The sequence below is a fragment of the Amblyomma mixtum genome, chromosome 1 (assembly GCF_055824585.1).
Source record: "Amblyomma mixtum isolate Tamu chromosome 1, ASM5582458v1, whole genome shotgun sequence".
Taxonomy (NCBI): Eukaryota; Metazoa; Arthropoda; class Arachnida; order Ixodida; family Ixodidae; genus Amblyomma; species Amblyomma mixtum.
In genome coordinates, this window is record NC_143012.1 from 220,552,837 (window position 1) to 220,567,605 (window position 14,769).

At 47.3% G+C, this 14,769-nt stretch overlaps 1 non-coding gene across 1 annotated transcript; it reads left to right on the forward strand.

Annotated features, from left to right (window-relative positions):
* Window positions 1-5,544: 5,544 nt before the first annotated feature.
* On the forward strand, window positions 5,545-5,617 carry TRNAR-CCU (transfer RNA arginine (anticodon CCU)). The gene has a single exon. It is a non-coding gene; the product is annotated as a tRNA-Arg (tRNA).
* Window positions 5,618-14,769: the final 9,152 nt, after the last annotated feature.

A 14,769-nucleotide genomic window follows, 5' to 3' on the forward strand; every position in this document is an offset into this window, starting at 1 on the left:
GCTGGCTCTCCCCTTTGTACTTCCCGCGTGGCTCGCGCAGTGCAGCAACAAATGCGGAAGCAATTACCGGCATGGGGAGGACGCCACTTTGGAACGCAGCCGTGACGCCTCGGGCAGAGGGCGCGCATGCGGCGTGGCCTTGCCGTCCCGAAAGGGGTGGTCTCCCTCCCACCGCGACTGATCAAAGGACTGATCCGCTGACTGATAGCGTTGTAGCCATGCGGGGAGGTAAACAAAGGTCTTCCGGTTGGACGCAGCACGAGAGGGTGGCCGCCTTGAGGCAGTTACGCACGTGCATGCACTTATAAAAGTGCGTTCTTGGAGGAAGGCGAGGGTGTCGCGTGGAGAGCGTTTTACGAATGTTTTCTTGATTTGTTTGTTTTATTTATTCGAGCCCTGGTTTCGAGGCTGTGCCCAGCCCACAGGGCCGTGGCTACTGCGAAATTAAGTAGCGATTGGTTGATCCAAGACTGGGGCGGGTCAAGAGAAATGACCGCCCCAGCGCCTTTGTTTATGTAAGAAATAAAAACGGAAGGAAAAGCCAGGAATGGCAGTCCTAAACAGGCTCCGTGCTTCGCACGTACGGAAAACTTCTAGGCTCTAACCGAGACCGCCGGTCGATGAGTAAGATTTTCCTAAGTCGCATCTCTGTGTGAGATAAGTCCCAACCAGGCTCCGTGCTTAGCACGTAAGGAAAACTTCTAGGCTCTAACCGAGACCGCCGGTCGATGAGTAAGATTTTCCCGAAGTTGTATCTCTGTGTGAGATAGTATCTCTGTGTGAGATAAGTGCCTTCTAAGTTACAGTACTTGAACATCTGTGTGACTTCACGCTTCTGCAACTGAGTTTGCCTTGTATATACTCTGTAAATATAATTTCCCTTTCGTACCTTCTGCTTCTGGACTCCTGTGCTTCAAAACACCACCGAACAACTCACGTTTGGAGGAGGCTGAACTCCCCCGAAGAAAAGCAAACGAACCTGAAGAAGGAAGAGAATTTACTACACCCAAAAGAAACAGAAGCTTAGCAATGAGCTCAATTCAGTTTCTAGAATAGTGGCAAGGAAAACCGGGCTACAGCAAGGTTGCAAACGTGTCTGCAGGCTTATGTTTGTGTTTATCTTAAATATAAATTCACAGACTGGGCCCGAAAGTGGAAGTCACTGTGAGAGTGAATGATATACGTGCATCCATCTTCCGACTGCGAATCGAGACTAGGTGTGAAATTTTGTGACGTCCTTGGGGCAACCAGGCTTTCTAAAAATACCAAATTTCAACGTCACACAGCAACTGCTTAGCGACCCTGCTGACGTTCAGGAAGGAGGATTGGCGCATGTATTTAAACATTAGCCACACGGGACCCCGGGCTTCGATCGCGGGCCGTGTGAATTTGACCTTTAGCTGAGTTAGAGGTCAAACCATTAAAAAAAAATGAATCAATATTCACGACTGGGAGCCGAACCCGCGGCCGCGCGAACAGATCTCCTTTAAGGGCCGCTCAGCGTGACCACTACGCTGTCGCCGCTTTTTTTTTTTTCAACATGGTATTTATTTACATGGTTTTGTATAGAAAGAACGTATATACATGTGTGTGTGTGTGTGTGTGTGTGTGTGTGTGTGTGTGTGTGTGTGTGTGTGTGTGTGTGTGTGTGTGTGTGTGTGTGTGTGTGTGTGTGTGTGTGTGTGTGTGTGTGTGTGTGTGCGCGCACGCACGCACGCACGCACGCACACACACACACACACACACACAAAGCAACTATTTACAGAGCATCTTGGTAGGCGCTACGTGGCAGAAACATAATAGTAACATAATATAACTAAAAGGCCAGTATGGATATACAGCGCATCAGGAGAGGAAACCAATCCGGTACAAAGTCCAATTTTTCGTAAATGTCCGTTACCTGCAGCAACATTCGGCTAAAGTGAATTCTGGGCGAAACCACAGGTTCAACGTTGCGGTCTTGCATGCGCGTTTTCCAAAGGCTATGAAGTCCAATCAGAAGAATCATATCACCTCGTGTTAAACTGCACCACACCCTCGCGCTTTGCTTTGGAGAGCGCCGTCTTCATCAACCTCCATCTGCTCCGTCCCGCGGCACTGCCTGCTCACCGTCGTCTTCTGCGTAGCACAAATCCCTGCTTTCGCTTTAATTCGAGTGTAGTAAACAGTCTCTGTAGTTTTATTGACTGCAAGTATGTTCAGAACTTGTCCGGGTGCACAAAGTTGCAAAATTCAATTTCTCGAATAATGGCAAGGAAAACCGCGCTATAGCACGAAGCGTTTCTCCGAAGGAAATTGACCTCAATGCACAGCATTATAAGTATAATGCTTATTTTGTTTGCTGCCGCAGTTTCAATTCGAGCGCAAGCATAGCGACATGGCGATCCTGGTTACGAGATGCATAGCTTGAGTCGCGTGAAACAGTCCACATAATTTTTGGACAGAGCGTTCCCGAGCATACTGCATCAGTTTTTTGAAAGTTCAAAGTGCTTGTTTTCTGAACGAATCTGCTGCCATATATACAGGTTTCGATCACTTCCAAAAGTCATTCCTTGAATTATTGCCCTAAATTCATTTCACTATTCCGTCCTCTAAACCGGCACGGGTGTAACGGGGTTGAAGCAACTTTCGTTTAATTCAATACCGCCAGCATGTGCCGGAGGAACTTTAGGAATATCTGTCGTGCCTTATGCGAACGGCATCATGCAGCTATAGAGCATGCTATAAACAGTCGGCTATCTTAGTCAGCAGCACTTTAGTTAGCGAATCCGTACTGGTACCAACGGCGTGTAAAACACGCCACTCTTCTAGAAGACTGAAAATGTAAAAAGAAAACTTAAAAGAAAGGAAAGTATTTGACCGCGAGTGTGCACATCTTGAGTGCTTGCAGTTGGCGCCGCGCCAGGCATAGTTACCCCATGCAGTGTAGGCAGTTCTTAAAGTGGCTCCATCGATGGGGGGGGGTCTCCTGTAGTGACTCAAGCTAAGGTGGAGAAGGAAGCAAAAAGGGAAAGGGAGAAGGCAGCTGGCGGCCCGTCTTACAAATCATTTTATTCAAAGGGGAGGAATCCTTTTTAAAGATCGCTGTTTGCTCAGTTTGTGACACAGACCTGAAACAAGCGATCCCCACGCTCTGTAAGTGTGCTCCGTGTTGTACAGCCTTGGAGCTCAGTGGTATGCTCTGGACTGACTCGTGGTGTTAGGGCACGGGTTTCTCTTTTTCTTCCATCTTTTGTCTAGTGTTGCCTACCTTTTATTTTCCTCCGGCTCGGGTTTTAGAAAACATGTTAATGATTGTTACTAAAAATCACGGTGAAATTTTCGAAATGATAGAGAAGAAGTGTTTCAACCACCACTGACAAGAAGAATAAAAAAATGGTTGCCTTCTTCGGATTCACGCAGTCTCTACATTCTAGCGAGGAGGGTCTCAGATCCCTTGTCAATATTATGGGGGGGGGGGGGGGGGGGCGGATTCTGAGACCCCCCGCCCCCGAGGCTCCCATGACTTTAAGCATTGAGTGTAGGTCGGAGCAGGTAACAATTAAGCCAATCTTTCTTGGTCATTACTTTTAATTGCGAGGCAACTGTGTAATATTGTGAAGTGCTGTTAAAACTTATTGATAGAAATGGTCTACTCTTCCGACGCGTAACAAAATCTTGTTTTTAAAATCCATCCTGGGCTCGCACCAAGTAGTTAACGCTTCCACAGAAAACCAGTAGGGTGCATTCTTGACAATAAACAGCAAAACTACAAGCGTCCCGAGGAGAGATCTGCAGATATATTGATCATTATGGTGTAATCTTAAGATAGGCGGAAAATCGCGTTCATAAACAGCTTCTCCTTGAAAAAATGCGCTTGCCCAGAATTCCTCGGTATGCAAGAGACGGACGAGAAAACGGTGCATCTCTTCCTTGTCTCCAACATGGCGGCCACTATGATGGGCCAATACGAGGCGGAAAATCCGGCGTTGTCGTAGTTGTCCCCGCCAGACGGTCCGGAAACCCACGGGGCCTCTACATAATCAGGAAAGAAAGAAAAATAAAATATCTCAAATAAAATTTCCTCCAAAGTTGGTTTCAAACCCAGGCAGGCGCGAACAGATCAGATTCGCTGGACACCTCACAGACCTCTGCGCCGTCACCGCTTTTTTTTTTTTTGACATGTTATTTATTACAGTGATGCAGTGTTTTATGTATACTACATGAACTGTGCACAAACATTAAGAAAACAGTGATATAAACGATACGACACACCTAATCGACCAAGTACGAGGAAAGAGGCAATGCAGAGCACACAACTAACACATGATAATACGATCGACACACCTTAGGAACTGCAGCACAACACTCCGCGCGCTAAACTGTCACTCGTTGATGCTGAGCCCTTGGAGAACGGCACATACCCACGAGGTGGATTAGTCACAGGTGCCAGATGATCATGATGATGATTACGATGATGATGATAGTGTCCTCAGGCTTAATGGCACATACCCTCGCTGGGGATTGGCCAGGGTGCATAGCAGAGTCTATCGCTGGGCCTGGGTATCGTCGTTTTCACCAACTTCCATTGGGGCGGCGCGAACAGATCAGCTTCGCTGGCCACTGCATGCTTTTGCATTCACAGCACGTAAGCAGTCCTAGTGTCCTCCGCAATTCTTTTTATATCTCTGAAGAACTGGAGTGCTCGGGATCTCCCCGCCGAGGAGCGCTTGAAGAGAGTTCTGCTTGTACCATACACATTCGTCGCTAAATCTTATATTGTTATCGCACGCTCTTGAAGGTAGTAACAATATACCCGTCCGAAACATTCAGTGTCTCTGTAGCCGCCCTAGTCAAGAACGAAACTTAAGCACCCTGAGCACAACTCCACACAATTCTTGTTCGCTGTAAAAGTTGATTGTTTCGCTCTTTCTGGCTATGTTTCTGCTTGTCCGGCAGCAAAAGACGCAATTATTGCTGAGAAAATTGCATTTAAATTTTAAATTTTTTTTTCTACCTTCACTCGGCAGAAACGCGCGACGTCAAGACCGAAGAGGACTCAGTGATCACCGACGGGAATGGAACTGGTGTAGCCTAGCCTCAGGGATCCGCGTTTGAAAAATGATGATGACGTCATTGTGGTTTTCCTTTGGCAGAGAAATGTGGCGGCGATACTAGCGATACGTGTATTGTACCTTCGGTTTAATCCAGTTTGTAAAAGCGCCGTTTTCAGTGAAGATAGGTGATTTCGCAACAGAACACGGTGATATATCAGAACAGGCCAACTTCAGTTATCCTCAGGAACCCTTTAAGACGCTTCTCGAGTAATTAATTAATAGTACCAGCCTTACCCAAGAGCCACAGATAGCAGCGACTAAACAAGTGAGTCCATATGTACCTCATCCTCAACGTCGATGCCAATAATTATATCCTTGTCAACGCACGAGTAACGCACATACATCAGGTGAGCGAAAACTAGTGCAGAAATTTAGAAATTTTAGACTGCCTTCCTGAGCACTGTTCTATGCCACTTCCTTCTCAACTTTAAATTCACAGCTGCGTCGTGCCCTCGTGGCCTAATGGATAAGGCATCGGTCTCCTAAACCGGGGATTGCGGGTTCGAATCCCGCCGAGGGTAGAAATTTTTTTTCTTTGCTTGACCTTTGCGCATGCTCGCTCTCATCCCCACAGCTACGTATGGCGATGAATGCATGTCATTGCTGGTAACAAGCTGTTTTCGCAACGCTTGAAAAGCAGCCCACCGGGTACAGTTGCAGATTGTTTTTTTTTATGAACAGAGTCTACTTCAAGCACAATTTTTTGCTCTTCTTAGTCACAGTCAACAGATCTCAAGCACTGAATGATTTCTTCACAAGCTAAGGTTGGACGCATCGTAGGTAATCGTGACCGCTTTTCTCATCACCGTCATTTTAGTGTGCTGTGCAGTCTATTGCGGGTTAAAATCACTGGAACTCTCCAGTGACTTTATTGAGGGTCAAGGGCCTTTCCGCAAGGATGTCAAGTTACCACTGTCATGTGTTTTATTATCCCACCGGGCTTTATGCTGACCGTGATGACCATTTTTAAGTGAAGGACGGTGACGTAAAGCTTCAGAGATCAGCGACCAGAAAACTTGCTTGATGTTACTGCAGTTTGTGAAAAAGGCTTTTTTGCTTTAACAACTTATAAAAGCTGCTTTTTCAGTTAGAGTAGTACCTCTCACATTATAACGCAGAAATCTAGCAATTGCAGTTTAATTGTCCCCAGCCTTCCTATAAAATTGTACATATAACTTTTGGAGACGCCAAAGATCAGCAGACGACAAAAAAACAAGCATCAAAATAGTACATCACGGAAAAAGCAGCACGACGGCAATCTAGGACAAGAAAAAAGCAGAAGTTTCATCGCCGTGCTATTTTGCGTGTGCTGTTTTGAGGCATGCTGTCCTGTCTTTTTTTTTTTTTTCACGTGCTGTTTATTCAAGGAACCATAAATTTTGATTCATATGTCTGGCCGAATGTTAACGCGTTTCAAAAACCCGTGTACTTAAGTCAAACTCAGGTTAGCCTTCTTTGTTTACTTAATTTTAAGACCCTGAGGGCCAAAAGGCAGTAAGTACACGAATAACAAAGAAATCACAAAAACATTAGTGCAAGAAAACGCATGAGGAAGGCTTATTCATCCTAGGCTTCCTTTATTTTTCTGGAGTACTTTAATTGCACCAGATGAAGAGGGAACCACCTGCTGCGAATCTCTGCCCTCTATCTGCAAAGAAATTCTTAGGTTCTGCAGATTCTGCAGATTTCGCATTAATGTGGATCATGAAAATTTTGAAAATTTTTAAGAGATCTTGTCTACACCCGTACTCGAAGACACCTTTAATGGATCAATTACCTTTTTTGAATGCCGCAATGTTCAACAATAACAGGATTCGTTGGAAGGTACTCAAGCGCTGCGTGATCAGCACGGAAGACTTAAGAAAAACGAGCAAATTTTATTTAAAAAACATTTTTAAACAACGCAGGACATTCGGCAAGTGGAAGGATTGGTTAGGCTGATAGCGGCATTATATGTGGGATTATTGACGCGCCAGATTTTTTTTTCTTTGGCGCCGTACCGACTGGCAGTATAACGGCATGTTCATGGGCCTCCGTGCGATCGACTGAAGAAACGTAGAACGACTGGAAAAGTTAGCCAATGCTGGCTGCCCGCCAGACCAAGGGACAACTTCAGCTGCAGGGGAGGCTTGCAAAGGTCAGTCTACCTTTGTGCCTGTGCTTATCGGATCAGACAGCTCTGTGGCGACAGAGCAGATGGGACGCCGAGAATCGTTCGTGAAACCGGTCCGCCTCCCTTGTACAGCTAGTACTGTAAAATAGATCACCGCACTTGCTGCCTATGAGGCTTTTTTTTTTATGTGTACAGTACAGCACAGTGCGAGCATTTTAAGACCAACGTGCATGCTTCACGTGTGTGTACAGTGTACGCTGTACGCTCGTTGTACGATGCAAAATTCGACAACCGAATTTATTCGTGATTTCGTGTTCGATTTGCTCTATACGACCGCTCATTTACATATATGCGGTTGTCTTTCGATGATGTAGCTGTTATTGGGGTCCGTGATCTTCAGTCAGATTCGGGCCTTAACGTTAGGTCTGTTCTTTGCCGAATGAACCATCTGAACAAATTACAGCTATTTCTTTATTGTTCAATGACCTTCAGGCTCAGTCGGTGCAGTCGGATATGTGTCGAACGGAGCTGGTCGTTGACGTCAAGGCCATCAAGGAATGTAAAAAAAAAAAAGATTGAGACCAAATCTGTCTGAAAACAAGTTAGCTGGAACTGAAAACAGGTTAGGGCACCTTAATAAAAAAAAACGTCAGTTCATTTGACCCATATTTAACCGCTTTGACCAGGACGCCGCGACCATCCATATAGTTCAGCGGGAACTGTAGCATTCAGCCCGATTCTCTGCGACGGGCCTTGAAGAGATTGAGGATAAATTGCAGCGGAACAATTTCGTCTCTTTCGAGGCATCACCGTCTCTCGTGCGTAGTGGGTGGAATCCGAGTCCCACATAAAGCGCATTCTTAGCGGCGTGCTCGACGTTACACCTGACGGTTTTATTGAGCGCACACATGATCTAGATCTTTACTTACCAGACAGATGTCGTCCGATTACGGTAAAAAGCTCAACAGCCACGTAAAAGGATAGCTGCTTTCAACGTGTATGAAGGTTAAGACCGGAGGCGTGTCTGTCGCTGAATATTCATCTGCCGCTACCTGCCAAGAAATTACAAGCTTCGTCGAAAGCCTGCCTGAAGTGCCTCCCTTCCAACTTCGGCGCAGGACTTTGACTGTAAATAACAGGGACAGTACGTGTACGGCCCGGCGGCTGATAGCATAGTGGAACGTGCTGCAGTGCAAACATGAGATAACCAGCTGCCGCGTACATTGACACGGGTCTGTCACTGCATAGGGAAACGAGAAGTGCACTGCATGGACTTAATACGCCATGTGTCGGTCCTTTTTGCTAACATATTCGATTGTAGTATTATCAACAAGCGTGTTTCTTTAACATATGCTTTATGGTTTATGGTTTATGGGGTTTAACGTCCCAAAGCGACTAAGGCTATGAGAGACGCCGTAGTGAAGGGCTCCGGAAATTTCGACCACCTGGGGTTCTTTAACGAGCGCTGACATCGCACAGTACACGGGCCTCTAGAATTTCTCCTCCAAAGAAATTCCAGCCGCCGCGGCCGGGATCGAACCCGCGTCTTTCGGGTCAGCAGCCGAGCACCATAACCGCTGAGCCACCGCTGCGGCCACATCTGCTTTAGATACATGGAATGCTGCGATAGCGCTAGCAGAGACCTGGCTCCATTCACACATCAAAGGTCACGAAGTTTTTCTGGCTCGCCGTCGTTTCACACTTTATAGGTGAGAGAGGCGCCTTCCTCTTGGCCATTACCAGAGATCTTCAGTCGCAATGCGTCCATAGCCCCACTTGGAAGTCATTTGTTGTCTCAGTGAATTTTACCGCCAATAAATATCACTTGTTGCTTGTCACTGGCCACTTATACATCCTGCAGCACTTTGTGAACGAACTTGATAATAGTGCTAACATTGTTTCAACTCGTCATACGTTACCTTGATTTTTAGTGAACTGATCATCAATACTGGCGTTACATGGAAGAGTGATCTACATGCTGTGCATCCTTGCGCTCCATCTGCAAAAGAATTTTTACATTTGTGCTCAGTCTTGTTGTGGTACCCAACTAAACACTTAGCCCTTGCAAGAGTAACGAATTCCGCTCCAAACACACTTGATTTCGTTTTGACATCTCGCCAAGGCATAATTTCTGGTATCCGTGATCACCTAACTGGTTTAAGCGATCGCGCTCTATTGTCTCTTATACGGAAGTGGGACAAAACGCGTCACAAATTTCCTAATCAGCGCCATTATGTTTTATTCACAGATATCAAACAACAAATCCCAACAAACACAAAACCTCCTCAGAAACTCCAAAAAAGGATGGAATGTCCCAGTCCCAGTACAACGTTTATCAAACGTTTCCAGACCATAGAGGCACGACATAGAAACACAAGCAAAAAGGCAGTGCTCCCACTAAAGGTCTAGAAACGTTTTTTCTGGAGTGTTAAGCTGCAACAAAAGCGAGTTAATGCATTTTCGTCCCAGAAATGTAACTGGGCATAACGTTTTGGGACTAGTGCACTGCACGGGCTCGGGCCGGCCCAAAAGCCCGGGCCCGGCCCGCGGGCCGGGTCGGGCCGGGACATGCTCTGTTTTGCCGGGCCTGGGCCGGGCCCGGGCCTGAAGTTGCGGGCCCGGGCCGGGCTCGGGCTTAAGCTGCGGAGTCGAGCCGGGATTGGGTCCATTAGAAACGGCTGGTGTCCGACTATTCATTCACTATTGCATAGTGAAGTACACAACTGCGGCATTGGAGCAGCGACATGGATGAGCTATGGGTTATCGTACGCGCTGAGAAAAAAACTAAGCTTTATTCATTGACTTAGTTCTTTCCTTATTTCCACACCGCGGTGGCTTAGTGGTCAAGGCGCTTGCCGGGGAACCAGGGTTTGCTACTAGCCTCGGCGGCCGCATTTCCATTTAGGCGGCAAGCATGACAGCCATGTATACTTTGTAGTATCATTGCTCGTTGAAGAAACCCAGGTGGTCGATATGATCCGGAGCCCTCTGCTTCGGTGTCTCTCACAGCCTGACTCCCCTTGGGCTCTTAAGCCCCAAAAACATAGCTCTTATTTTATAGCTATATTTTTCTCATCGGATAAAATTCACAAACTAAAGCGCGTTTGGTTTTCTTTTTGATCGGCTGACCGGAACGTCTCGTAAATGAAATAGCCACAAAAGCTCGCGGGAGTTTGTAAATCTCATCTCATAACCAAATCTATCCCTCCTCGCTTCTTCAGCCTGGTTGACATGACAAGTGTTTTGCCCTGTAAGTTATCACGTGGTTCGCGCGTTATCTTCTTCTCACCAGCGAGAGTAAAATTTAAACGGTCCTAATTGGCCATTGATCGTTCGTCATCCCAAAACATACCTATACACTATTAGAAATTCATTCTGGAAGGACATATTAGTTTAGGACGCTTATAGTCTTCAAAACACACAACGTGAAATACTCAAGCCTTTTAGCTTTTCGTTTCTGCTGAAAGGCGATGAGTTCGGCTATGAGTTCTATCTGTGAGATCGCGTTCACTAAAGAAATGTCATCCCACTGCTTGCTAGGCAGCTTTAATGTTTATACTCCGCGGGCGGCAAAATATAACTGATTAAACTCGTGGGGGAATGCAAAGTAGTCGATTACGCGCGTATGCAGCCCTTTTTATTTGGCTCTCGGAACTTCCGAGTTTATCTTTGCGCATCTACACGAGATCACTGTCCAAAACAGGGCCTGGCGAGCACTACTCTTAATCACTTACTTATGGGTTAAAAAGAACCAACATTCTGCAAGCCAAACTGTGGTTTCAGAACCTTTGTCGGCCAGTTTGTTATCGGTCTAGTAGCAGTCTACTTGCTCAGAGTGAGCAGTATACCTCAAGCATTACTGTGAAACGGGCCGGGCCGGGCCCGGGCTGGGCTTCACTCCGGGATTCACGGGCCGGGCTGGGCTCGCTACAGCGATAATTCGATAATTTAGCGGGCCTGGGCCGGGCCCAGGCTTGAAGCCGCGGGCCTGGGCCGGGCTCGGGCTCCAGGTCTCGGGCCCGGGCCGGGCTTGGGCCTCAGATTTAGGCCCGTGCAGTGCTCTATTTGGGACCAATGATTTTCAACAAGAAATAAAAATCGACTGCTCGCGCTCTCTTTTCTCTCTCCTTCGCGCCACAAGCTGCGGGGAAAGAAGGTTTTGCTCTTGCACTCGTCGTTTTGAGAGATGAAACGGCAGTTTCATTAGAACAGCCGAAGGAAGCGGTTAACCCCGCATCTCTCTCGGTGCATGCGTTTCTCGCACGTGGGCCGTCGGCTCCATGCTGCAGGCAGGCGGCGGCGGTCTGCATTTTCATCGCGCCGCCGGCAGCGGCGGTCAACATCTTTCCCGTCTTCTAGCGTTTTCCCAGCTTGCGCCCAACTTCAAAATTGTGTGGTGGTCCCTCCAGGCGTCTCCGACTATCGGCACTCCTCGCTGCGCCGCTGTCTAGCAGAAGTGCGGTAATGGCCTCCCGTCGCTCGCCCGGCTTCCTCGCTGGACGGACGCCATTTTGCGCACGCTTATTCGCGCTGCCCCAGACGTTCGAGCACAAGCCCCAGCGCGCGGCAGTTCTTGCTCTCGTCACTGCGCCAACTGGGCTGTCGTGGACTTCGTAGCTACGGATTCACAGAAGTTTTCCCGCGCACCTCGGCGTGCCCACACCATTCCTTTTGGAACTGATGCCGCGGCTGCGCATCGCAAGTCCTTTGCGCAGCTCCACGGCCCTACTGATGCCGCTGTTCGAGGCGGCGTTCGTGGCAGCGGAGTTCGTGGTAATAGGTGACTCCTCGCACGCACCCTGCATTCCTCAGCGCCTCCGACGACTGCAGCACGTTGGTGGTGGCAGCGTGGCCGTCTACTACGGTCTGAGGCGGGAAGGACCTTCCGAGACCCGCCACTCTCTTTCTGCGAGTGCCCATGGATTAGCCTGCTCTACCAACTTCGCCACCGCGCAGCCATCCTGCCGCAGCGGTATAGTTTGTGTAGTGTTCGCGTGGTTATATTGACTCTCTCCCACTGGATTAATCGTGCCTTGATCTCGACTCCCACGCTGGACTGTGCCGCATGCGCGGTCTGCCGCACCATGGATGCAGCGCGCCACCGCACGTACCTGAGCACGTTCACCTTCCCGCCTGGCTCCAAGCAGTCTTATTCCCACACTTAGTCACAAGAAAATAAAACTCCCAGGATCGTTACGAGGGTGTAACGCGTAGTTTGAGCGCTCGCTGTGCTGTGAGAAGGCGCAGGACAGAAGCCTGCGTTTACTTTATGGTTTCAGCTGTTGCAGCCTTGTATTTCATCCCTGGGTTTCCGCAGGCAGCGTCGTCAAGGTATGTTGGTTTATTTTAATTATTTATTTAATTTATTTATTTAAGCATACTGCAGGCCCTTTTCGCATTTTTTTTTATTTTCGCCTAGTAGAACTAATATTTTTTTCTGTTTTGATAACACGTCGCTGAAGCTTGCTCCGAGTCTCTAAGCGTGAGGGGGGTTTCAACTTGAAGAAAATCCGTGACCTGAAACTGCGTGTCTGCAGCGTACGCCCATCTCGTCTTTTCTTTTGTCACCGAAGTTGCTCTTTACATACGTTTGCTTTTGCATGTGCATATCTGCTTTTGAAGCCCTTAGAATGCTCGTTTAAGGTGCATCAACTTTCAGCCTGTATTCTGTTTTACTTGCTTCATATTGCAGATTTCTCAGGGCTGGAGAAAAAAGTGGCCATCATATGCATGGCGCTGTAGTGTTATGTACACTGTGTATTAAATGGTGCACACGTTTGCGTCTGCTGTTTGTATTCATTCAGATTTGCGCCGTTGAACGTAAGTTTTTCGGCACGGACTTTCAATTCGGTCTGTATTGTTTTTCTTTGACTGAAACATGAATGCATTTTGACTGTGGTGGTGTATGGTGCGGTCGCCGGCATGGACGACAGGATGCAATTCGTGCTAAGAGCACACCTAGTAAACTGAAATTACTTCTGTATGGCGCTGCTATTTGCTCTTATATGAGCCCAATCGGGTGACTTTTTGAGTTCATATTTCCTTTGTGTGCAAAATGCTAGGACATTTCACGTAAACGGATAAGTGCAGAACGGCCGAGCCAGCACGCATTCAGACGAGTGGAAAGGTGGATTACACCTCCTGTAACGTAAGTATGCACCTGAAATTTGGCACATATGTGCGCTTGGATGCCTGCAGGCTGCACGAAAAATGAGGAATAATTTTATTGAACTACAGCCGAGAAATCGAGCATTAACCTTTTGGGGCTTTCCATGGGACGCACAACTTTTTGGACATTGCTAGTTGTGGGGACGTTTTTTAGATGTGTTCGGGAAAAATGAGCACCTCCTGGGGAGATTCCAAATGTCCCGATGGGTCATTTTTGGGAGATTTTGAGGAGGTTTTGTGTTTGTTGGGATGCTGTCGAATTATTCCCTGCCACCATGCTTACCAGAAAAGCACAGCTTAATAACAACACTGTAAAACTTAATGAAGTTTAAAACTTTGAAATGTCGCATTTTGTCCAACCCCACGGGGCAAATTAAGCGAGTGCACGAATCAAAATTAAACGCCCTTCGAAAATCACCAGGTTACTCACCCTTCCAATGAATACACACAAAATTGGCTACATCGACATATAGACAAACTTTCAGAGCCTATTTAAGTGACAGATACTGTACTAAGACCGAACCTAGCACTGTTTTGTTACATGGCTCACTACAATGTACGAAGTTCTACACTACGCTACATGTTTTCCTGCCTTAATCGCAACTTATTTTCTCTTTTAGTGTCACAGTTGTTCTTTCGCTCAGCCGTGCCGAATGAACAGTTCGATTCGTCGCGCGTGAACTCTACGTTTTTAATGTGACTGTAAGCCAAATACAGCTTGCTCCATTGTCACAAAATGGGTTGTACGAATAGCTGTTCATGCCCGTCGGACAGGTTGCAATGAGGATGTTCTGCTCTGTGGTGGGCCCATTTGGGAACACCAAAATGTATGATGGCGCCGGCGCTGTTTGCGTCTCTCGAGACCTTTCTTCGTGTTTTCTGCGCACTAGTAAGCATTCACCATTTTCCTTTTGTGCGTTCAGATTATCCTAAAAAGAGGGAATGAGGTTCAAGTTGTTTCATCTCTGAAAAGGGCAGGTGACGCCAGTGACGACGACGGATTTCGCTTTCACGTATATATTTATGCACTTATATATAAAATATACGCAGTATAATACAAATATTAAAAATACAAGGGCAGTGTACCCAGTGAACATATCTCGACTAGGACCGCTCGGGTCATCCACGTCTGAACAGAACGTCGTTTCAGCCCGGACTAACGCTCGAAGCTCGTGTGCTCCCGCCCACGTCAGCGACCCACTGGAGTGGCGCCTGGAACCTTACAGAGCAAACCGTCTTCCGCTGTCAGTGGGTTCACGCTAACCCGTTGGCCAACTGCACACCGGCAAAGGGGGCAAGGCCCGTCTCTCCATGCCTTCTCCGAACCACAAGGAAGGGGTTGTTGTTGTTGTTGTTTATTTGTGCGCAAATTTAAAAGGGAAGAGTGATGGA